Source organism: Ammospiza caudacuta, chromosome 11, assembly GCF_027887145.1.
Source record: "Ammospiza caudacuta isolate bAmmCau1 chromosome 11, bAmmCau1.pri, whole genome shotgun sequence".
NCBI lineage: Eukaryota > Metazoa > Chordata > Aves > Passeriformes > Passerellidae > Ammospiza > Ammospiza caudacuta.
In genome coordinates this window covers 22,852,043-22,878,039 of record NC_080603.1, presented here as the reverse complement: position 1 = coordinate 22,878,039, position 25,997 = coordinate 22,852,043, and the positions used below count along the sequence as shown (strand labels likewise).

The window sequence follows — 25,997 nt, the reverse complement described above, 5'->3', positions numbered from 1 at the left end:
GGTGTGGTATTTGGATTTTACTGTAAACATGTGTGTCTCATACAAGAATTGGGAAGAATCTTTCCTGGACTCAACCTTAAATTAATCCTTGATTTTTAGAGGGTTTTTTTCTTCTTTTGTTGGAGAAAATGGGTTTAAGAGAGTTTAATGCCCTTCACCTTCAGCCATCAAAATTCAATCATGCACAATTGCTGGGAAGTGATTTTGATTTCCTCGCTGGAAAATAGTGTGTAAATAGTCCTTCATGAGGACATATTTCCCAGTTGAGGAATATCTAAAGAGTTTACCTTTACATCTGTTTCTTCCCACCCTTCCACTTTGCCTAGGAAGACCTCACTGCATATCTTGCCCCCCCCTCCTTGTCTCTGTCTCCTGTGCATCCAAACTTAAGACCTGTTTTGAATCTCATACTTCCCCTTGAAGTTTTTCCACACCCATCTGCTTGCACATCCATGATAACCTCTTCCATTCACCTGGTGAGGGATAAAACAAGTTATAAATGCCACTGCCTGTACAGTACATGTGTGATCCCCCAGGTGAGCCAGGAGGTTTGCTTCCTGCCCAAGCTGGATGGATCCATATTTTGTCTCCATCGCTCAGGATGCCATTTTGTGATTCCCAATTTGCCAAGCAAAAAAAACCCCCCAAACACCTTCTTTCCATTTGCTGAAATATGCAAATGATATGGCTATAAACCACTACTAGTTAAGAAGATTGTGAACTTTTTATTTTGTTTTCCCTCCCTATTCTGAGTGCAAGCTTGTACAGGGCTCACAGGAGAGACTTGCTACAGTGCTGTAAACTGGGGCTTGCTCCAGTAACCTGGTGATCTACTGACACAAGTTGTTCCCAGGGAACTTGTTTTTAAGTTTAAAAAATCATAGAATAATCTCTCTAGAAAAGCCCTGGTAAACAAGACTGACCAATTCTGATTTGGATTTTGTTATGCTTTCAGTGCGCAATGTGCTCCCTCTCTAGCCCTTGCTGCCTGTGTTTACATCCCTGGACTGTATATTGCTGTTTGCCTAATGAAATGCTGCTCTGGAAGATTTATGGGCACACATTAACAGAATAATTAAAGGTCTTGAAAAGTCTCCGATGAAATCTGTACCGGGTCAGGGAGGGAAAAGGAGAGTGGGGGGAAGTGAGAGCTGGGAGGGGATGTGCCTGCATCCATGGCCTGTTGGGTGCCCTGGAAGTGAGAGCTGGGAGGGGATGTGCCTGCATCCCTGGTCCGTTGGGTGCCCCGTTAGTTTGGGGTGAGGGCTGCGGGCCCGGGAAGCACATGGGTGGTTATCACAGAGTTATCACAGGGCGTGTTTGCCCTCGGGGTGAAAGCAGCAGCTCCTGTCTGACCTTTGCTAACCAGGGCGGGAGATGGGGAGGGAGGAGCGGCGGGAGCATCGGCGGAGCGGAGCGTGCGGCACCGAGCGCGTCCCGGCAGCGCCGGCCCCGCTCCTCCTCACCGCGGGCACGGCGCGGCCAACTCGGCGCGTCCCCATCGCCGGCGGGGCCGCGCATCCCCCGCGGGGGCGCGCACGGGCGCGCAGGTGCCGCGGGGAGCGGAGCGCGGCTCCACCGCAGCGGCGGATGGATGGATAGACGGATGGATGGATGTGGATGGCTGCGAGACATCCCGCCATCCCATTTGTGCTCTCCTCCGTGCCTTTTGGGTTTTGGTTTTGGTTGGTTGGTTTTTTTTTTGCTTTTTCTCCCCCCCCCCCCTCCCCCCCCTTTCAAAATCTCCCTGGGAATTTTGATTTGCAGGGTTTTTTTCGCCTCTCTCTCTCTCCTTCCTGCTGAGGATACGTTTTGCTTGCCAAGTTTGTAGTGACACCTCTCAGATTCCCCCGCTCCCGGCTTTTTGGATCTGTTACAGTGCCTGGTTGTATATAGACGTACTGTGTTTTTTGCCTTTTTTTTTTTTTTAATTTTTACAAGAACATGGGAATTCTTTGGGAAGCTAATGGATGCTGAGGAGGACGATCCTAAAAAAAAAATCTCCTTTTAATCTGTAAATGAGATGTACGAAGAAATTCTTAAATTCAGCCATCAATTTAGCTCCATGTTAAGCACCTCGAAGTATTTATGATTGCAGAGCAGGTACAAACAAGGATTAGAAATAAGGTAAGGGAGCTATTTCTGTCTTTGAGGCAGCAGCATTTGCTCAGGGTTATCAGCAGCTTTTCTTTTTTTTTTTTTTTTTTCCTTCTGTAGAATCTGAGCTGATTGATTTGCATTTTCAGTGCTGTTCTCCCGTCCTTCCGAGTCATTTCTAATACGTCTGCGTGATTCCCATCATTAAAACATACATTCCTTCTCCCTGGCTGCTCAGGATTTGGGAGTTTCTTGACTGTGCACACGTCTTGGCTGTTATTCTGTAACTGCTTAAAACCACCAATCCTCTGTTTAAAATTATTTCTTGCTTTGCACTTTCTCTACCCGGCAGGATTCGTGAAAAAGAACTCACCAAAGCCATAGAAAATTGCAACACAAAAGCTTTTTTTTTTTTTAATTTTAATTTTAAGATTTGCCTTTAAAAAGGAGAGAGAGAAGTAGTTAAAATTCCCTGAGGGAAAACCGGGGCGGGCTGGGGGGGTGGTGGTATATAATAATCAGGTTCTCCCTCTAAAAGCGAGTGAACTCTCCTCCCTGCTGCCTCCCCCTCGCCGGCAGAGTGATTTCTGAGCCTGATTTCTGCCCCTATTGGGGCTCCCTGGGATGCACGGGGGGAGAAATTCCCGCTGGGAAGGAGGGACGGATCCCCTGCCTCCCTCCGGGATGCTGCAGGCTGCTCTCTGTCAGCACGCTTTGCTAATTTTTGTTTTATCAGCTCCGTTTAGGGATATAAATGGCACGAGCAAGGGTATCAATTACCAGCTAACGGCGGCGATAGCCCGTATTTTATGGGATTTAATGATTTCTCTTGTTTTGAAAAAGATCTTGTGACGCTAACAATAAAGAACTCCATAAATCATCTAAATGAATTGTGCTCCAGCAAAGGCAATTTTTAGTCTTCTGCTGGGTATCTCCTGGTCCCGATAATTAATATTGCATTAACAGTTGTGAGCGTGTTTGTGCTAATAAAGGTGCCATGACTAAAAAGTGGCTGTCTTGCCGAGGGTCCCATGTTTAGTGAAGTCCCACGGAGTGCCTGAGCTGTGGTGGAATCGGATCTCTGGCTCTCCTCTGGAATCAGATCCGGCGATGGGAAGTGAGCACGGTGTGTGAGCCTACCTGTGTGGGGAAGGGACACCTTCCCTGGCACTGCCAAGAGTGAAGCCCATGAACAGCCTGCTCCAGTCAGGCTGAAAGCAGGAGGTAATCATCACTTAGGCCTTCTGATTACATGTTTTGATTAAAAGACAAGCAAATGAAGTTGTTGAGTTTTTTCTTCTTTTTTTTTTCTTTTAATTTTGCTTATTTTATCATCAGCATTTTAAACCCTCTTAAAAACAAGCAGGAGCTGTGGATTTCAGTCCTTCAGCAGAGTAGAGCAGTGTTCCTGCAGTGCTGTGAGGAAAGCTCCTCTTTCATGTTATCCTTTTCTGTTGCTTTATTTCCACCTTCTTCTGCTTTCATGAACACATATTTTTTTCAGCTGTTATTTACAGCCAAGCTGTACTGAAAGGGCTGGAATAAAACAAGGCTGATCTCCTTATGAAGCAAAATGAGGAAGGGACTCAAGTTTGGCTGTTTTAACAGAATTTTAAAGCCACAGAATTTGTATTTACCTGAGTTCTTTTTCCACTGTCTTTAGCATGGTCTGCAGCTGGTGATGCAAACCCATCTGTAATTACGTATATCGCCTATGTAGCTCACTGTGTGTTCAGAGACCCGCTTAAAGCTGCCCATAAATCCTTCACTGTACAAAAAACATTAATCAGAGGTTGAACAGGTGCTGGTTCAGTTCACCACACCTTTGTGTCAATAGTTCCTGGGCATAATACCATTATATAGATATGCTTACCATTCTATAGATATGCTGAGTCTGCCAGAAATTGTTGCCATGGTTTTATTTTGTTCAGTCTGGTAAGACTGAACTTCTTGTGGCTGCTGAGTAGGCATTTGAGTGAAGTTAATGGAACCAAATCTGAGAAGTTATTTCATGAAATGTATGTAGATTTTAGTGCTTTCTCTAAGCTCCTCTGAATGGGGAGTTTTATTACCATGAAATAGTTCAGAGATGCTGAGTTCAATCCTACTCTCCTTATTCAAGCACAAATTTTCATAGCCTTCATGAATCTATACATAAAGATGTTTTCAATAAGAATTTCTGACTGTGCAATCGGGCAATTTAGATGGGAACTTTGATGCCAGTCTTTCTTATTTAAAGTTAATTTGCCAGGGTTAGGAAGTTTGCTGTTTATCTCCATAAGCTGGAAAGGGTCAAGGAGTGTTTCCTGTGGTGTCATTGGTAGAGCTCCTGTCATTCCTTCTTTGCCAAGGAACAGCCACTCAATGAGAACAGACTTTCCTTTGAGCTTTTAAAATGTCTTTCCTCTGAGCATCAGGAACATTTAGAGAATTGAATTGGTGACTCACTAGATGGGTTGCCTGCATCCCTTGTTACTGTTCATTATCGTTTGTATTGTGTGTGCATTTGAGCATAATCTAGCTCTTGAAGTGACAGGTCATTGCTTGAATAAGTTCCTTGTTTATTTTCCTGTTTGCTTTTCTATTTGAACATGCTTGTCCCCATCCACTGCAATAATGATAATTCCTTAAGCAGCAGTGGGTTGCAAGCAAATGCTTGGGTTCATGGGTCAGCAGTGACTCGTGACTGTTGGATCCTAGTGCTGATCAAGGTGTATGGCAAATCAAATCTGCAAATATAATATCTGGAAGAGATGCCATACACTTCCTATTTACTTCTTGCTGTTAAATTAGCCTTGGGATATTTTTTTTCAGGTGATAAACAGCATTTATAGAACTCTTGTACTTTAATCCATAGGATGAGAGTCTGTAATTTTGCAATGGGAAATCAGAGATAAGAGTCTTTCAAAGAAGAAAGTCCATGCAGTTACTAATGGCACAGTTTGATCCCACTTCAATTTTTACTTGAAATCTCCTGGTGATTTTCAGCAGTGAGGAGCTATCCAAATCCTAATTATTTCTGATGGAAAGCACCTGAGATAGGAGTAATCTGGGATTGTGCAGTGGTTCAGTAGTCAGTGTAAGTAGCGGACCTGTGGCCTTTGTTAGTTTCTTCCAGGCTGTAGCCAGCAGACAGGTATGAAACTTCTACAAAAGTTGCAAATGTTTTTGGGGAAGAAGAATGAATGGGCGAAGAAATAAAATGTTTGATACCTGGCAGAAATAAGCTTCACTGAAAGAGAGGTATGCATGACAACATTTTTCTACTTTTGGCAGTGGTTTTATGAGTTCCATGAGTGGCATGGAATGTAAAATGCTCATTTAGTGGTTGTGGAGATGCTGGCCACCAGCCTGGCCTCAGTCACAGGCCTCCAGGTGATGACCCCTCCACTCTGTGGAGCAGTGGGACACTGTGGGCACCTGCCCAGTGAGACCCCTTCAGTCTGGGTATCCTGCTGGCTGTGTGATCCACGCTGTGATGGGCAGGAGGTCCAGAGCACCCAGCTAGGATATGTGGCTGGACTCTGTTACTTCTGCAATCCCATCAGAGTCAGCAGGATGAGCTTTGTAAAGCACACTGAAGTTGTGACCATTCCATGTAGTGTTTGTCTTGGTTTAGAAACTCCAGAACTGACGAAAACTGATTTCCCAGAGATTTGTGTCTGCTAGAGTCAAGCTCTTCCCCAGTTAAAACTCTGATGAGGGCTTTTTCTCTTTCTTGCGCCCAGTAATGTGCTGCAGCTGCTCTTTTATTTTTCTTTTAAGAGAAGTTGACTGAAGCATTCAGAGTCTTGCAGAGCTCCTTGTACCTGTTCTGTCACTTACCTGTCAGCAAATTTGCATGCTCCTCTGAGAGTTTGGAATGCATCAACTGCTGATTAAGAGATGTGTGGAAGTGCACACAAAGCCTGGTTGTGTACATCTTGCTGAGTTAGAAAACCAGAATAAAACTTCAAGCTCGCATAGGATGTGCATTTTCTCATGTAAAAAGTTGGAAAACTCTGTTTCACTCATATCAAAACTTCTCAGTGAACAGCATAAGAGTTTGCTATTGCTGACAGCTGGAGAGATCTCTCCTGGGCTCCATGTTTTGGTGGACTAAACTTTAAGTTCAACATCTGTCTGGGGAGGTCCATGTGGGGAAGAGGAGTAATTGCCAGAAATCTGCTGTATATCCAGTTAAGGCTATATCTTTGCATAAATAGGATTAAATCTTCACAAGAGACCAATTTTAGTTGTGGAAAAGACCAAGTTGTTTTGATACTAGATGTGAGGTTGATTTCTCCACATTTCTGGGAAACTGCAATACTTGTACATGAGTCTTGTGGGCTGCAGAAACCTTTCACAAAGTCAGAAAGAAGAATGAAATTATTTGAAGACTTTCTAGATTTTTAAGCATGTGTCTACCTCAAGTAAATTTCCAAAATGAAATTTTGTATTTTTATCAACATGAACTGTAGCTTTATCAACATGAACCTTGACTGTGGTTTAGGGGAGGTTTTCTGATGTATTTTCTCTGTGGAGGAAGGGGCTGGTCAAGTCACCTGCACAGTAGGAAGAAGATGATGGAAAAGATGAGGGGACTGAAAATAGTGAGAATGAAGCTAGAAAGAAGAAGTGCCAGAAAAGATGATGTATTGAATTTTCTAATGATAAATTGCTACTGATTGAGCATAATAGTAGGAACTGGTTAGCTATATTGTTAATCAGCTTACTAACTTCACATACTATGCAGAGGGGAGAAACACTGGAAGAGAAAGCATTTCTATCTGTGGATTCCAGTAAAATAATATAAACCCAACTATGTTTTCCAGAGCCTTAGTAACAGAACTGCAATTAGCATAACATTTCCAAGGACTGGGATAAATAAATACCAGATGTGCTTATTTATTTATTTAGAATTTGAACCATTTCCTATCAAGAGGAACTTTATTATTCACAGGAAGGAAAAGAGGGAGAGTGAATTGTTCCTCTGAAGTGGATGGGAGACTTTCCATCCCAGTTGCCATAAAACAGCGCAGGGGTTTTCTGAATTTTGAAATATGAATTTGATGTAGAAATTTTGTTAATGTTTTGTAGAGTTATTTTTCAGCATTCAGTATGGTGGATGTTTGTCTTAAGGAAATAGGGATATACTTGCAGGTATTTATTTTTAGCTTCTGCCTTTTAGTTTACTCAACAACTATTCAGAATTGGCTTCTCTGTTGTTTTTGGTAAAGCATCACCTCTGGCTGAGACATATTTGAATTTATTAAAAAATACCCCAAACTCCTGAACTCAGAAAAATTTGGACTGGCGCCAATTGAACATATTTATTAGAAAATTAAAAGCAGAAGAAGTTTTACTGAAAGACATAGCCATTTATATTGCAGTAAAATGAAAATTAGATGTTACTAATTTATAGATGAATTATAGAGTTCTGAGGTTTTATGAAGTATTGTTTGCATTCCTTGCACAACCAGGAAGTTCTGCCAAAATCATCACCTTCTTCTGCAAGACAATGCACAGGAAGGTGATGAAAATAGAAATACTTCTTGTGTTCCAAGGAATTTAGGCTTCACCGAGTTCTTATCACATGATTTACCACAGTTTCACTGAGGCTGGGTGTTCACAACATGGGAAAGCGCCATAAATTGTGGGAGAACTGGAAAATTGTGTGAAAGTACTGTGGTCAGAAAGATAAATAGAGCATGCTCAGGGAAATAAACATCTGGAGACACTTCTGAAAAGAAAATCCTCAAATATTTGAGGACTTTTCTCATCTTTGGTAGGCCAGTTAAAGCAGAAGTAATTACATATCGATATATGTACATGCACAATGCTTTATGGTAATGCAAAAATACAGCAGAAATGATGTGTGGTCTGATTCAAATTTCAGTGTGAATACACAGAGATTGCAGCACTGTTATTGGAGTTAATAGGTACAACAAAAGGTGCAAGCAAAAGTGTGTGAAGAAATAGCATTTAATTTAATCACACAATGGCTTTGTCAATTTTTCTGTCTTTAATGAATTAATGGGAAATGCATGGTTAACACTACTTTTCCCTGCTGTATAATTTGCTTGTTCTCAAAAAAATCCAAATATAAAAATGGAGATTGACTTTTTGCCTATGTTTGGCACATTTTAGCCTATGTAGAGACAAATACCACTTGGCAAGGGAAAGCCTTAGCACAGATTGACCAGTACTGAACTACAGACGTTGCTTTAAAGAGGCTATTAAAGAAAACGAGATTTTCTATTGTTTTGGAACATATGCTGCAACTAACATTTAAGAGCAGGGCAATTTTTAGAGTATGCAAACCCTGCTGACTTCATTGCTCTTTGTTCACATCCATCATTTTGCACTCTTGCAACTCTTGATGTTTTTGAAGCTTGTTGCTGAGGTCTAACTTGACACTTAACTTTCTATATTTTAGTAATTAACTAGAATAATGAGGAGCAAGATCACTACCCAGACATAAATTTTCTAACATTTGGAACCTTAATGAAGACCTTGAAGGGTGCCACAGCTTTCCTTTTTGATTGTTTAGCAACATTTTACATCACCATGATTCTTGTCTCTTTTTTTTCGTCCTTTTTTTTTTTCCTATTTTTCTTTTTCCCCCTTTTACCATACCCATTTCACCAAGGGATGCAGAGGCTTTGCTTTCCATTTTCCACCCAGTTGCTGGGGCTGAGATGTAGCAATGATGCTGTGCCAGATTTCTGCAGCAGCCCCATGTCCAAGGCTTCAGCTGCTGCGTGTCCACAAGGAAGAAACACTGGGAGCACTTTCACTCCCATTCCTTTGCTTGGCACTTACATTAAAATGAATTCCAGCACTCAATCTATTTTGTTTTCCCATCCATAAATTGAACTGCTACCCTGAGATGCTGTGAGGATTAATGAATGCTTGGAAAGCTCGCTGCAGACGGAAAAAATACAGTGCTGCCTCCTCAAATCATTATGTATAACACTGCATAGTTCAAAAGTTGGGAGAATTTGTATAAAGGCTCTGGCAGATGAGGCAAGAAAATATTAAACCTCCTATTAATGGGGGAGCCACAGGTCTGTCTTCATTTGGCGTCTCTTCATGGTTCAGACACCTGCAGAGCAAAGAATGATCCCCTCTTGAGAGCCTGCCCTTTGAAATGATCTTTGAAAATGAGGAGAGTTTGACATGGGGAAGTTGTGTTGGACCCTGATGGATGCTGTTCAGCTCTTGTGAAGCAGCACTGTTTAATTCTTTTCAAGCATGTTTTTCCAAAAATAACAAAGCATCCCTATGTATGTGGGTCTGGCCAGTCATGAAATGACTGTTTCTTAAAATAATTTTATTCTAAATTTAGATTGTATTTGTGCAAACAATCAGCATTTGTGATGAGTTAGAATCCAGTTAGGTTTTTTCCAATATTTTGTTAAAAAGTCTTAAAATTTCATTTTCTCCTTGGATATAAACACGTTTTCCTGAGAATTATAACTTCCTAGGCAGAAATTTATATGTGTAACTTTTTCACATTTTAAAAATAGCTCTGAATAATAAGGAAAATGTAATGAAAATTGTGACACAACTTTAACCACCATAGAACAATGATAACATCTGTGATGCCAATTATTGCATCTTTTCTCCATATTTTATCTAGGGTCAGGTATTCAGAGAAATACTAACTGCAGTACTACAGTGACTTAGTGACACTGGGTGAAAATTCTAGTAGAACTGAAAAATATGTAAACACCAAGATGTGTAATTCCAAGCACAAAAAGTTGTGCTTGGTGTTAGTGCAGCAAGCTACTTGACATTTGGCTGATAATATACTTGAGCTGCTGTCTCACTTTAATTCAGAAAATATTTGATATTTCAAATATTCAGGCTGGTTCTTAAAGCAGTGGGTTGTGTTGGGTTTAGATGTGTCACATGATGATAACATAGTGAGTGGTGTGGAGCTTTCAGAACTCTCTGAAGACAATTTCACTAAAGCTAGGTATGAAAATAAATAATTTTGCAGACTATCAAAGCCTTAATTCTGAGTCTGAACAATCGGCTTCCAAACTGGAACGCAGACAGCAAGGTCTGTAAAACCTGGAGAGCCTCGTTGGTTCAGCACCAGAGGGAGCCGCTTGCCCAGCTCTTGGCCATGTCAAGCTCAAAGGAAAGAATCCATAAAATGGGAAAAAAAAAAAAAAAAGTAACTTGTTAAACACTGCCCACACATGGAAAATAACGTTTGAAAGTTGAAGCTATGTTTGGTGTGCTGATCTTTCTCCCAAATCTGATTTTTTTTTTTAAATTGAGTACTCCTAATGTATTACATTCAAATTCTAATCTAGCAGTCTTTTTCATGGATAGGATACTATAAAAAAATTATGATTTTCAATGACAACTGTAACTTCAAATCTCTCTTTGCTATAATAATGTAAATACAATGTTTGCATATGTGACCCTTCCATTTGTATTCTTAGCTGGTGTAGCGTAATACCTGGTAGGAATACAGATCCTGCTAATTATCCTTTGCTCAACTACCATCCCCCCTTCTTCTCCCTCTTAGTAATCCCCTACTTTATATGGCATTACTGTGTATTCTCTTAGAATACTGAGAGCTGAAATGTGATAGGACAACTCTGGTCCTCGTTTGTGAAGTGCAATTATTTAAGTGTTTGTGTGCCACAGAAATTCATAGGTGCAGGGCTGAGTTGTGTAAGATGCATTTACTCAGAGTAAAAAACCTCAGAGACTACCTTTCTCCACAAACCACCTGCCAGGAGCTGGTGCAAAGTGTGTGTAATCTATGTGCAAGTACAAAGGAGGAGGGAAAGGCAAAGCTGCCCTTCAGACAAAAGGTTCCTTGAACATTTGGTTAACTCTGAATTGTCCAGGGTCATGGAAGCAGCCTCTTCCTGAGCCTCATTGAACCTGAACCTCTGAAATCCTAGCCCAGCACCTTGTCCATAGGATGCCCTTTCTCATATCCTCACCACCATAAAACATGACCTCTGTGCACAGAAGATGATAGTCTTAAAGACAGATTTGTAGGTTCCACTACCCCTGTAGTAAAATTCCCTTATTTACAGGCGTGCACACACAGGCAGACGCACACGCACGCAAATCCTTTCCTTTGACAGGGGATTTGCTGATAAGGCAGTATAATAGCACTAAAATCAATTCATGTGGAGCTTCAGAGTTATTAAGCTGTAGCAATTTAAGTGTTTTCAATCTGTCTGCTTAAGAGACTGCCAAGGCAGGTGCCTACTCACAGAGTACGTATGTAGGGAGTAGGTGTATGTATACACATACATACATGAATTTTTAGGATGTTTATATAAACATATATATACAAATAGCTATTTCAAATTCCAAATTAGGAGTTGAGTTTAGCTGAGATGTTGTTGGGATTAGAGCAGATAAGAAATTTCAGTACTCATAGAGTGGTTTGGTTTTCTTTTACTTGATAAGAGAGATAAGAAAAGCCCAATTTATGAGCTGCTAGGGCCTGAGTGGACATGCTTCCCAGTTTCCCATTTTGATTAAATTAATAAAATTTTTCTGCAGTTCAATATTTTAGAAATTATACTGCCAGATACAAATGGCAAATTAAATTATTTTTTGAGTTCCTTCTTTGAGAAGATACAGAACGAAAATTTGTTTCAACAACGCGTTTCCCCTTTTGTACATCCTGAGATTTCTCCCTTATTGTACGACTGGAAAAGAAGTGTAACTGATAATTCAATTAGCTTGACTTGCAAATTGAGAATAGGGCAGCATTATGGTCCTGTAATAATGCTCAGTGTGAGATCCTTTCCTGGCTGAAACAGGGTCAGGGAAATGCAGGTGATAAGAGGTATTTGGGTCTTGGTATTTGGACATCGACATCTTGAACTCAGGGAATGAAGTCCTTAAATGAACTCACAAAGAAAAACTTGGCCAGAGCAACAAACTGACCTTAGGCACCAGTTGATTCACCCAACTGGTTCCTTTCCTTTCCAAGGTCTCCTGGAAAGTTGTTTGTGTGTCAATATAACTTGAGCCTTGCTACTGGATAAAGTAGCAGCCTTAGGATCGGTAATGGAGGAGCTGCAAATTTCATTATCTTTTCAATCTCAATAAATTTCAAGAGCTGAAGTTTTCCTACTTTGAAACAAAGGAAAGATGTACTCTTTGGCAGTCTTTAAAAAAAGAAATGAAAAAGAGTCATAACCCTAAAGTCACAAGTTTTGCTGTTGGATCTTTCAAATGTACTCTTTCACTCTGTTTGCAAGTTCTGATCCTAAATGTTTGTTGGAAATGAACTAAGCAACCCAAAACAGCTGAGAGACACTCCTTAGTGTGTTCTTAATGTGATTGATTTTATGTTTTTGGTCATTGATTCAGTCTTTGCTTTCTTTTTGTTTCAAAAACCAAACACAAATAAGCAATTCATTATGATTTAGCTGGTTTCCCGAAGGACATTTGGATTGCAAGTTTCAATAAAAAGTCTTCAGTTTTATGTCAGGTCCAGTACAGTGTTCTTAAAGCACCATTTGAAACTGTCATACCCATGGCACTTTCTCAAAGGCTTTTGCAAATATGTTTTCTAAGTGAGGTTATTTATCCAAGTACCTTCTCCCAGCCAGGCTTTCAAAAAGCAGGAGCTGTTGTTTGTGTCTCAGAGGAAATTATTTATTACTAAGACAAAATGACTCTGCACTAACATGATTCCCAGTGCAGGGTGATGTATTAAAATCTGGAGGATTTTGATAAAATCATGGTGGAATAACAGGGCAGCAGAATGATACTTGAAATCCAATCAGTGTAATTGTAAATTGACACACCTTGGTGGAAGTGCTCCACACTGAGACAGAGCCTGGTTTGGGGGTTGTCTGGGGAAAGATCTTTAGAGGATATGGCTCATTCCTTGGTGGTTCACCCTAATTTAAACAGGACTGGGAATCATCTCTTTCAGCTACAGCCCAAATAGGCAGTGTGATTCAGCTCATCTGAGGCTTAGCCCAAAGTCCATTGAAATCCATGGAAAATTTCCCATTGGTGCCAGAGGTCTGTGGATCACTTTTCAGTAGATCTGGCAGTGTTACATTCCCATTAAATAATGCCCTAACAATGAAAAACCCTGTGTCTCTATCTGTAGTGTTTCCTTGAGGAAACCTTACAAAGTGTGCAGGTTTTGTACTTGTATCCTGTGAGATCCATGAATACAGGTGACCACGTGACAGCTAAACCATTCAGTGAGACAAAAGGAACATTTGGAATTTGCCACACAAAGAAGACATCAAATCAAAATTTCAGACTAGATTTTAATTTTTTTTTTAAAGCCAGATGATTTTATGGCCGTTAATAATATTTGTAGCTTCAGTATGCAAACCAAGATAAGAATAATCAAATGTCATGCTTCAGGGCATAAGCTAATCATCTGCTGAGTTTGGCATAATTGGTTTAGTGCATTGTACTTGGAAGGGAGGTTCACTTTCTCTGAAACTTAGCCACCCTCAGTGAAAGCATTTAAAAGGCCCGAGTTTCCTGATCCCCTTTGACAGCTCCTTTGTCTGTACAATGATGTGCAACCAGCGCCAGTGAACATTAATATTACAACCTTATTTTTTACTTCATGATTTTAAGCTGTTAGTAAGAGTTATTGCAGTTTATGTGACAGTCTACATATGTATTTAAGAGTTCCTTGACATTTTTTGCTGGTGGAAAAGATGCCAAATGATGTAAGAAACAGACTTGCTGATGAATTTCTGAACAGTGTGTGCTGACACAGACACACATGCATTAATTCACGTGTTAAATTGCAAAATAATCTATTTATCTATCTGCCCTGGTATCTGGACATAGATAATTGGTGTGCTACTTATGAATAACTCGGAAATGTTTACAATGCTTTGCAGGCCGCAAATTAAACCAGTAATAAGTTATAATAACTATTTGATTAACTCCTTGGCAGTAGAAGTTGGATTTACCTGACGTGGAGCCTGTTTCTGGCACTGGATTCACCAGAAACCACCTGCTTGAAAGGATTAATTCTGTAATTGAATCTCTGCTGATGTTAGTGTGTTTTGTTTGCGGGCATGTGGGTGTGGAGCAGGGAAGCACCAACATTTTCCTCTTGCAGTCCCCTCAATGGAAGCAGACCATGTCTGGAGCCTCTGCACTCTAGTGAACAAAGACCAAGTCAAGACTGGTGTCTTGTTAAAGAATAAAATACATTCTCATGCCCTTTAGCAAAATCAAATATAAAACAACAGGCAACACCATACCCTAACCAGAGTTCTCTAATATGCTCAAAACCTCATAACTGATAAGATTCAATTCCATTGATTTTTGAGTAACTTCGTTGAACTCTATTTGTTTTTTATTGCTAAATTAGATTTGGGGTTTCCCAGGCAGTGCAATATGTTCTTTGAAGGCTGTTTGCCCTGCAGCTCCACCAGTACATTGGATGACAAAGTTTTACTGGGTTGCTTTATGCTCTAACGCTTTGATAGGCAGCAGCCTTGGCTGCTGTTAACACTTCACTTTAGCTGGGCTTTCTCTTCTAGGAATTTATGAGCACCACCCAAGTTTTTACCACTACAAATAAGTTTCAACTAAAAATAGGGCGCTGTTTTCCTCCCGGGTTCCAGGATTAAGTGTAAGTGACTAAAATTTAATGTAGCTCTATACTTTATTCTAGAGATCAAGAGAGAGGCAACAAAGGATGCAGGAGTTCTGAGCCTTCTGAAAACATGATGCAAAGCATCTCCCTTGAAAGCCTCAGGCAGCCCTATATATATATATATGTACATTTACAGAGGAGGATTGTTTTAAGCTGGGGAACAGAAAGACACAATATTGTGTTGGGATTTTGCACTGTCCTTGCAGGGCAGGAGGGTCAGGGCCAATGGTAGATCTGGAACTCCTTTAGTGCCTCAGCTGGACCTGCAGTAAATCGATACCTGTCACTGGAGGGAGGCTTGAGCTCAAAAAAGCACAGGAGTAAAGTTAAAACTTGTGTTGCAGTTTTTGTTCCTTTTGTAAACAAGTCAAGATGTTGGCTGATACAGGAATAGGAAAGGAAATATTATTCTCTTAAGAAAGCAACAACAAAAGCACAAGCAAGTTCATGTCTGAGTGAAGTCCTCATATGCAGGCCTGCAGGAAAACCTATAGCACTGCTGAAATGTATGCAGCAGGGGCTTTTTTTTTCCAGATGAGCACTTTTAATATAACATTTTCATAATTTCCACACAGTGGTAATAATTTTATTGCTTTTCTTTATCTGTACCTATTACTGTTCATAGAGTAGCTGCTTGGTTCTGATAACCCAGTGGAAATGCATTCCAAGTGTAACTCAACATTTGCAGAATTTAATAAAATTCACTGAATTTCCACTTCAAAGTACACTGAAACAGTTCACTATGGCTCCTAATAGACATTTTTAGGTTTAGTATTTTGATCTGAAAGCAGTTATTTCATTTCTTGGTGATTTATGTTTCTTTTCTGAAAGAAATTAGGATTTTCAAAGTTATCAGTCCATAATTAAGATTTTATCATTAGCTAGTCCATCACTGTAGTAGCAAAATAGTGGCCTGTGGGAATACAGAGAACAGCACTGGATGAAATAATCAGCCTTGCAGAGCCAGACCCAACTGCACAGGCAAGATTTTGCTCAGAATTTCAATAGTTGTTACCAGATCACACATAAATAACTTGAAAAGGAAACCTACCCCAGCCAGAAATGCGTTTATCTGTAGGCGTGCTTGCACTGGTTCTTATCCAGATTTTGTCTTTATTAAGTCAGTCAATCCTTTAAACAGGACCTTTAGTTTCAAGACTGAGGCTTGGGTTTTACCCTCCTGAGGTGCAGCAGTCACAATAAAAGGTATCTGAAATGTGTGGAAGTGATAAACACAATTCCCACTGGTCACCATTGATATATTCAGGCCCTGTCCTGTGTTAAAATGAATTTATTGTGTACATCTTCAGAAGTCAAGCACTTTAAAAGTAAAGCCTAAATTATAAAAATAAGCCTCAACTTGAACCTACAGCAGGCTGTTAATGATTGTGATGGTGGAGTTTCTTTCCAGTAAACATTAGAATAAAGCGTTTTCTTGAGCTGGCTTTTTATAAAGCCTTTTGGTCTCTGCTCAGGAGCTCTCTGTTGCCTTAGAGATACTCTTGTATATTGTGTGCATGAAATAAACCCAACAGAACAGCCCAGGGATTTTGTCACAGTCAGTAAAATAACACCCAGGTCCCACCACCAATGGCTCCAGCTCCTGATGGTTTGCCAGGCTGGTTTGGACAGGGTACATTGTAGATAAATGGAGGCATTTATTGTATACTTGGAAGAAATTAAGGAATTAAGTATTTATTGTGAATAAATACTTAAAAAAAAAAAAAAAAAAAAGGTGAAACGATGGAGATTTCTGGTCTGCAGATTTTTCATATTTTTCCCCTCCGGGTTACATTTGCTTTGATTGAGTGGTAGAAGTTATTTTGTATTTTTCTGTATTTTGTTACCTTGGATATAATTTTCATAGTTTCATGCAGTCATAGAAATCCCCAAAGAATAAAGACATAAATCTCTATTTGATACTGCCATGATGAGGGAAATAATTTGTCATTTTCCTTAATTTTGTTTGTTTCCACTAGAACTGCTTTTAAGGAAAAAAACCCAGCCGTGTAATTTGTGTATAAAACCCTTCCACATTATCTGTGCAGCTTCAATGATTCTAATGGCACTGCACGAATACACACAAAAGCCAAAAGCTGTCTTGCTTATTTTAGCAGTACTTTGGTACTTTTTCAGGCTATCAGACATGATTTTGTATTTTTATTGTCATGGTTTGAGGAGTGAAGCTCACATTAATTTCCACCTTTCACCCTTAAAATCTGCTCTGCAGCACAGCACAGATATTCTCACATTCACGTTTTTTAGGTGTAAGAACTAAGATAGAGGGAGACATAGAACTGCTGAGAGCCCCAGAGAGAATATTACCTACTGTCCCAAAGAACATATCTACCCACAGGGATGCATTAAATATGGCATTAACTCCTCAACCCACACCGGCTTCACTGCAAGTCAGCTTCAGTCCAAACTTTGCCTTTTCAATAAATTAAAAGTGAAGCTGGGAAAAATACATACTGAAGGTTTTGACTTTGGCAGAAAAGGCTTTCATTACACAGAGTTCCTCTATAAAGTATGAGCAGCTGAAATTTGCTAGAAAGAGAAATATAAATATTCTTTACTCCTTGAAGATTTTTCTTTAGGGTTCTCCCAAGAGATAATGATTTGTCTAAGATTTCTATGACCATATCACTAATAATTTAAGTATTTCAAACATTAATAAAAAATTCCATTGATCAAATATGAAAGAAAGCTTTTTTTTTTTTCTTACCAGCTGTGGAAAATGTGTCAAACCTTCCAATAAAATTGCAATAGGGCATGATTCTGCAAGATGTCAGGTATCCTCAATCCTTGTATTTTCAGGAAGTATAAAGATTTTTACTATTTTTTGGAAGGCTCTGTTTTGTTTTAAAGGATCTATTACTGGTGTCGATAAAATTCTTTACTTATAAATATTTAAGGACTCTTTCAACATAGGCATGTGATTTAATGGTAGTCTTTCACACATAATTAGTCAAGTTGTAGTCCAGGTTGGATAAGTGCTACAGAAGAGTCTAAATATTGAGCAGCCAAAGCAAATCTGATTCTAATGTAAGCAGCTGCTGCAGTTCTTCCAGGAGGAATCTGCTCTTTGTTTCTCTTTGGTCTAGCATGTTTTTCTGGCTCTTTTATCCTTTTGAGTAAACAGAGTGTGTGAGAATCTGAGTCTCTAAGTGCACATGCATAATTTAATTTTTACAAGAAATTTCACTCCTCCTAGCTCAAAGTTAAATGTATGCATGTATGCAGAATCAAAGCTTTGGATTACACTCAGAAAGTGTCAGTAGGAGTCTGGCTCTGGAATGAGTTTTAATCTACCCCTTTTATTTGACCTCACATTTATTTTGACACACAGAGATATTTTCCACTTAAAACAGGTTTGTACTGCAAGTATCCAGCTCCTCCATTATTTCTGACTGGCTTTATTACAGGAACTGCAGAGAATCTCTGGTTGTGTGTGTACCTCTGTGTTACAGTTTAAATAAATAATTAGAAGTTGGAATAAAAATGGAGACAAATATACAAGCTTCTATCCCCCATACACACACACTACATAGATTCTTTGTTGATTTCTGAGGAGAATTAGGCCTCTCTTTCCATGCTCCAATATGGAACTAACAAGTCAGAGTTTTATTCAGTGTACCATGCTTCCCAAAGCAGCCCATTAACTTGAATGTAGGTTGCATTGGGGTTTCTTATCCCAGCTAAGTGGTAATAGCTATTAAAAATGTGGTTGGGCCTAGGAAACACTCTTGCAAAGATAAACCCACAAAAACCTGTCTATATCATCCTGTGGAGCTCACCTTCTTTGTTGATCCTACAAGCCAACTGAGCTGACCCACCAATTATTCCTCTGGTCTTAGTGAATTCCTAGGCTGATAAATCTGTGCTAGTAACCTGTACAGAGATGAACTTTGTCCCTACAGAGATGTGATTTTAATCTATCATTTAGAAGGTATTTGTAGCCAGCTTTTTGTGCAGTGGATTATTGATGGTGCCTCTTCCTTTGTGCTTGGGATGTCAAGTAAGTCAGGCAAACTCTACAGAATTTCAATGGACTGGCTCAGACCTCTCTGAGGCAGCAAATAAACTACACAGGGAATTGTGTTTTCATATATTTTGCAAATGCTTCAGAGAAAAACAGATCACCAGAGACACTGAGACATGTATATGATTCAGTCTGAAACATGGACACGCTTCCAAAAAATGCAATAAAGAGCTGTCTTTTTATTTGGAGATGTCAGGCTCTTGGAAACGCGTGAGCTGTGGTGATCTGACACCAGTTACATTATGGCTGCTTCCAGACTTCTCATATTTGGGTAGTATGATTGAAGCTTTAACACAGCATGCTCTGTACAAATGACAGTACTTTGGGCAGAACATGACAGATTTTAGCAAACAGATTAAAGGAAAGTTGAAGTGACTTTCTGCTCTTCTTGATTGTCTTTGTGTGTGTGGTCTCATCCTGTCGAAACACGTATGGAAAGATGTTACATATCATAATCTCTGGTGCAAAAATGAAAAGCATGAAAATGAGTGGAGACGGTTCTTTTCATCACATGGAAATTGCTGAAAGATGCTCTGTTGGGGATGGTCCAATCACTTTGTACTCCTCCTTATCAGTAGTGCTGAGTAGGAATATAAGTTGTGGTTCAGTTTAAACAGCATCAGTTTTGCAAGCTGATTGAGAAAAGCCATCCTGTGTGCCTGGTTTGGAAAATTAAACTTCCTAAAGAATGTCTTGGTTTGCATGTGGGATCAGAAATCCATTTAAACATAAGAAACTCAGAATTTATTCCTCTGAGTCTGGGTGTTAAAAGTGCTTAATATTTCAGGTGGGATTGGTGGGAAACTTGCACTCAGGACTGTAGAGGCAACATGTGTATCTTCTGGCACTGTAGTTTTTATTTTTTTATTTTTCTTACCCATGCAATAAAATTTTATTGATGCAGTGTTTATTGAAGACCTACTGCAGGGGTCCATCACAGGAAGATAAATCAAGGTTGATGTATCTGGTGTATTCTTCACTGGAAGGTTTTGTTCTATGGGAGCAATCATGATTATCATGTTTTTGACAACCAGGTATTAAAAACCTCAAGAAACCATGTGCTCTTGGCCACTCCAACCAGGGAGTTGCAGGTGATCCTGTTGCCCTCACAGTGATGTCCAAGCCATCCTCACCACGCTGGCTGGTGTGACACAGAGCCCATGGGGCACTGTGAGGATTGTGTCTCATGTGCAGATACAAAAGTGCCATCCCATTGCCTTATAGAATCAATAGTGGGATGATGGAATCTAGTATTAGTTCAAAACCCCATAATCTCTGTAATGTCAAGTCTGCAAACAGGGAAGCCATCCACTTACCAGTTGTGGTTGGAACATGGATATCACTGTAGTAGAAAATAGGCACAAACCAGATTATTTCCTCATAACCCCAAATGCTTATTAATGTTAACACTATCATTTATTATTTACCTTTTCTGTATTTATTCTCTGACCTAAAGTGCTTTATAATCAGGAAGCAGTTTTTACCCATCCAATCCCAGCTGGTATTTCAGAATCTACTTATGTTCAATTTATAATATTTAGGTAATATTTCTTTACTCATTACCAGTGTAATACTACAACCGTATTATAATTGTTAATGGCCAATTAAAGCAGATTAGGATTTTTCAACCTGAAAGATATTAAAAGAATTTCTTAGTATGGAGATTAGAAGCATTTTATCATTTTAGTCAACACTTAATTTGCCTTGCTTACCTCATCATATTAATTTTGAGAAATTTCATTGCTCAAAAAAAAAAAAAGTCCCTTAAAAAAAAAGTGAACTTCAGCAAGTTTGATACTCCGAAAAATTAATAAAGGATTCCAGGTTGTGCATACTTTGATAGCTCTGTTTTAGGTTTTGTTCCTTAACAGGAACAAATATTTTTTGCAACTCCTGTGAAAAGGTTTGTGGTATGATGGATAATGCATTGTGAATAATTAGACAGTGTGAGGTTGTAAATCCCAAGCAGAACAATGCATCTCTCCCATTAGCTGTTTCTCCTGTAAAGGGCAGTGTACAATGATGGAGCAGAGCCATTCATTTTAGATACATTCCACTTGGAAGTAATCTTTCATGTGAAAGGAAAACTAGATGTATGATGGTTTACATGTCAATTAAACCATGCTAGGAATGAATGAGCAGTTTCAGAAGCTGGAAAACAAAGTTTTTCAGATGGAGAATTAGCTCTTGGCTAGAGACTAATACCTGAGCAGTGGCCTCATTATGGGCCTACCTTCCTTGGCTTCTGGCATTTAACAATGAAAACGAACGGGAAGGACTTGTCTGGTAATTAGTGTGGGTTGGGACATCTGAACTGTCCCAGCAAGAGCATCTGAACTTTCCCAGTGTAATGAAAGAGAACTTCAAAGAAGTCATTATTCTTTCAGTTCAGTTGGTGGATTGGCTGATTGGGTTGGGGTTCTTTAAAGGATTAGCTCCCTGCTGTGGCAAATAAGTATTGAAATGCTGGAAATGCTGATTTTCAGAAAGACTCTTCAGAATGAAAGCTGCTTTTCCTTTCTATTAATCTTATTCCCATGTGTCACTAGAATGTAGAAGGTGGGGAAAATGGGGAGGAATCTGCATTATGATAGGAGTGCACTTTGACCTGCTTGTGATATCATCTCCTTTGTTGGATTGTGGAGTTTTTCATGCTGCAATGTCAATCAGCTGCCTCAAATCCATGGGTCTTTAAAATAATTGAAGTGGATGAAAATGCGCCGATTAGGACGACACTCTGGAATGGAAGGACATATTCACAAGTAGAAAGTTCTTTACTTTTAGCTGCTCTGTCAAGTCTCTTTAAAGCCACTATTTCTCTGCTTCTTGTCCAAAGAAATAATTTCCTATAAACTGCTCCAGGTTTTTGCCTTTAGCCACAAGGACAGGCATGCTGCATTTTCCAGCGCTGGTAGCATGCCAATAAACTAATAACACAGTGTTCTTCTTAATGAGGTGGCAGTTTTCCTACCTCTGAAAATTAAGAATGCCAGTCTGCCAGCAATTTGGCATGAGGTAGTTCTGCTCATATCACTCTCTTCCAGTAGCAGCAAGAACAAAGTGTGGTTATTATCCATAAGCCCAGATCGAACTCAAAGTTCTGTGTCATATATCTCCAGCTCATCCCCTAATCAGCAGTTAACCTATAGAGGTGAGAGAGGCCTTCCCATAAGTATTTCTGCCCAATATCACACAAGTGGCAGACAGGAATGGGAAGGACTAGACAAGAAATAAAACATGAATCACCTCCTCACCACAGCCTGTAGATATTTGAATATGTATATTATTGTGTAAGCAAAACAGAAGAGATCAGTTTATGAATGTTGAAAAATTAAATCAGCCTTTACTTAGAAGAATTATTTGTGCTTTTAAACTAACTAAGATGCAGAAAAAGCAGGATGCTGCAAGATGCAGTGTAAAAGTGCCAATAATTTTACATGGACCTGGTGTGCTCTTTCTGTCAAAGCACCCCTTGAGTAATGACAGCAAATGCTGTGGCAAGTGGAAAGAAAATACTTGTTATTTTAAAAAATGCATGAGGTCAGAGAAGCGACTGCAAGAAATGAAGCAGATCTATGTCCTGTGTATTTTCAGTCTTTCTGCTGACTCTTGTGGAAAAATAAGTATGTGCTATTCTTTACACCAGTTAGCATTGCAGAGCCATCACATCCCTGGGAAGGGATGAGCTGATTTCTGACCTGGCTGTATTAATTAAGTCCCAAATGTAGACTCTTTATTGTAGAGGATGACACATGGACCATAAACATCTCAACTTGATGTTCAGATCTCAGGCACATTTTTAGTGGTAAAAACAAGAAAACTTAGTAAGTCAACTAAATCTCATCAGGAGCCACAGCGATGAGCATTGAACTCACTGACACCACTTAGAGACTCATTTTTTCATCATATAATTACATTTTAGCAGAAATTCCTTTTGGTCTTTGTCCTTGAAGTCCTGTTTGTTCATACACAAAACAGATGCTCTTGAGTCCATGGGTAGACCAGCTCAGCACAATGAAGACTTCTTTAACTTCTGTAAAAAAGATGGAACTTTTTAGTTCCTTCCTAATCTACCGCAACATATTAATGCTACTTAGGTATTAAAAGAAAGGGAGAGGAACTTCCCATTCAATAACGATATCTTTTTCCTTGTGCATTTGCCTTTTCTTTCCTCTTTCCATGCTTACACCTCTTTTTCTTCTCCTCACTGTTTAAAGAAATCCAACTGGAGAACATGTTTTAAGGAAGTGGGACTATTTCTGAGAACACTAGGAAATTGCTGTGTGATTAAAAATGGGAATTTATAGTTTTGTCCACTGATAATGTTTAACTGTCCTGTCCTGCTGAGGGCTTATTTAATTTTAACAGCTGGCACTCTTTTTTATCATTGAAATCATAAACCCTTATGTAATTGACTTACATATAATTTGTATTTATTTCCTCGCACATTATTAATTTTTGGAATGTATTAGTTCTCAGTGGATTCTGCCATGTAGCTCTGTACTGTGCCAAATATTCAGCATTGATTTTCATATTGACTTATATCAATTGTGCCGTTAGTGTGAAATGGATGGGAAAACACATTGAATGTATCATTCTGAATGTTTTCATTCTTCAATCTGATATTAATAATTCAGAATGTATTTAAGAGACAATATGCATTTAAATCTATGCCAAGAATTGAAAATATATTTACCACAGGCCCTTTTGACTATATTGGTTATGTGTTGGCTTATTCACTGTAATTTTTCCTTTCCTTCTGTCATGTGCATTCCCTCCTTCTATCCCATCCAAAGCACTGCTACAAAAGTCTGTCCTACTCAACCCCATGACTCATCAAACAAAACCACTCAAGGCCCCAGCTGATGTACTTGTATAATCCAAATGATTCCTACTCTCTCTATTCCACCAAATAGTTTCTGCTCTAGAAAAACAAAAGCCATGCTCTTTGCAGCAAACTTTTTCCACATTGATGCAGCAAATCCCTAAGAGTTTTCAGCCTTCCTGTGAGGCAGATGGGAAATTTTGTGACAATTTCAGTTGCATTTGAAATGGCAGTTTTGGATGAATTCAATATGAAAATGAAATTCTGACTGAAATAGAAATTCTCTGGTTTTATTTTCAGCTTATCTTGGATTGTGTTTTCACTAGCTTTGTGTTTACAGTTCAGCTGTGTCATCTGTACTCTGTGTTTTCCCGCTTGCTTAACCTACTCCTCGCTGATAAGAAACATTTTTCAAATGTATATTTTATTGCATAAATCCAAGCTGAACCTTACCCTCAACTCCACCCCTACAGAGCAAACCTTTCCAAATTATCTCCCCCCACTGTTATTTTTCTGTGGTTCAAATGTGTGTGGCTTTTGTCATTCCTGTGCTCTGTTTGTTGTACATAGCTCTCTGATCATTCCCCTCCTGCCATTTCCATGTTTTTTCTCAAAATGTAGTCATGCCAGAAATCTTTTCTTCTCAGCTGAGTGTGCCAGTAATCACTCCTCATTCAACATGTTCTGACTGTCATTCTGTGTTTTCTCTCATGTTGGTTCTTCTTGTCTCCTTCTGCATCCAGGCATTTTGGGACAGCAGGTTATATTATTCCATATTGGTAAAACACCATGTGAATATATAAACTTATATACATGATTTTCAAGAATCGTGCAGAGACGAAGAAATGATATTTTAAAATTCCATGGGATTGATTTCAGTTTGGCATGTGTTGACTTGTGCTGAAATTGCAAATGTTTTTTTTTTTAAGTTGGTTGATACTTGTGTAGTTCAGATGGTGAATATCTGACAAGGAGCAGTACAAGACAAAGTGAGGCTGATAGTATTTGGGACAGAGAGGTGTGAAAATGATAGTTGTGTAGATGACACAAGCAAATGATATTATGCCAGTTGATTTTCATTTCTTTGTGAGGTTACAGCTCTACATGAACAAGCTACTTTGCTTTTGCTGTAAAGCATAACTTTGATATTGATTTCAGAGTTGCTTTGTCTGCATCTTTTTTACCTTTCTGGTATTACAATATTTTAATTTTCATGGTGGATAGCTTTTAAACTAGCAAGTCTGTTGAAGTTAAGTGGACATGGTGATATTTCTGTACAATTTCTTTGTACTTTTTTCCTCACAGAAGATGTCAAGGAAAGCTTTCAAGCCATTTTTATGACTAATCCTGTGTCTATTTATTGTGCATTTTCCCACCTGCTTTTCTGATGAGTCTTTGTGTTAATGGCTGTTTGTTACCTTCCATACTTGTGCCCCAATGTCAGAGATAATAATAGTTCTGTTTTGGGAGCTGGGCATGAGTCTTTGGTGCAAATACTATTGCTACAGGAGAAAATGTGTTGGCAAATCTCTGAAGGATATCCACAGCCACTGCCAGCACAGGATGGGAGTTTTTACCCCAGCAATGTCTTTTAAGGTCAAAATGTCCCTGCATGGTTAAATCCATGGATTACCCATCTGATAATCACTCAGTAGTAGCATTTCCTTCTTTTTGGATGTAGCTCCAAGAGCAGAACCACGCAAACTCTGCCAGGCAGAACCCTCACAAAAATTAATGCGTGGTGTTAAGGTCTGACAAGTGCAGGCCTATAGAAAGATTGATCTACAGAATTCTTATAGTCTTGAATTCTACAGAAGTGGCAATATCAGCTGTTTCTGAGATGCTTATCCTTTCTCAAGATAGTGCCTTTGGAACCACTTTGACCAGACAAATTCAGCTGTATTTTTTTTTTTTGCCTCAAATTTTCATCATTTTACCTCAAATTAGTTGAAACACAAATCCAGTTGCTTCTGAATGTAATCTTTTGAGAATAAAAATTGAGTAGAAATCTGCTTATTAGTCACATTAAAATACTTTAATTCTGAACTGAATGTTTCCAATTCTCCTCCAAATTTTTGTTGATAGTATATTATTGAAGTGCTAATATTAACTTAACTTTCATAAATAAGGGGGTTGATAATCAAGGTATATTTTATGTGTGTAAATTGTAGTGTTATATTTATGTGTTGTGTCATTGGCTGATTTATGATTAAAGCAGCTTTCCATTGTTCATGTATTTCCTGACTGGATTTGTTTCCTGATGTGCAGAGTCACACAGCACAGTGTACAGCCAGAGTATTTAATTTTTTTTTTTTTTTTTTGACAGGGTAATACTGAACATTTTCTAACTTATCTCCAGAAAATCTCAGAGATCTGACAAGATAATAGCATTTGCCTGTTTCCTG

At 39.1% G+C, this 25,997-nt stretch overlaps 1 protein-coding gene across 1 annotated transcript in view; it reads left to right on the top strand.

Moving 5' to 3' along the window:
• Positions 1-1,967: 1,967 nt before the first annotated feature.
• The window catches only part of NLGN1 (neuroligin 1), a 376,495-nt gene continuing 352,465 nt past the window's right edge, over positions 1,968-25,997 (top strand). The window contains exon 1 of the mRNA XM_058811941.1: positions 1,968-2,127. The gene's annotated coding sequence lies outside the window, so the exon portion shown is untranslated. The remainder of the gene's footprint in view (positions 2,128-25,997) is intronic.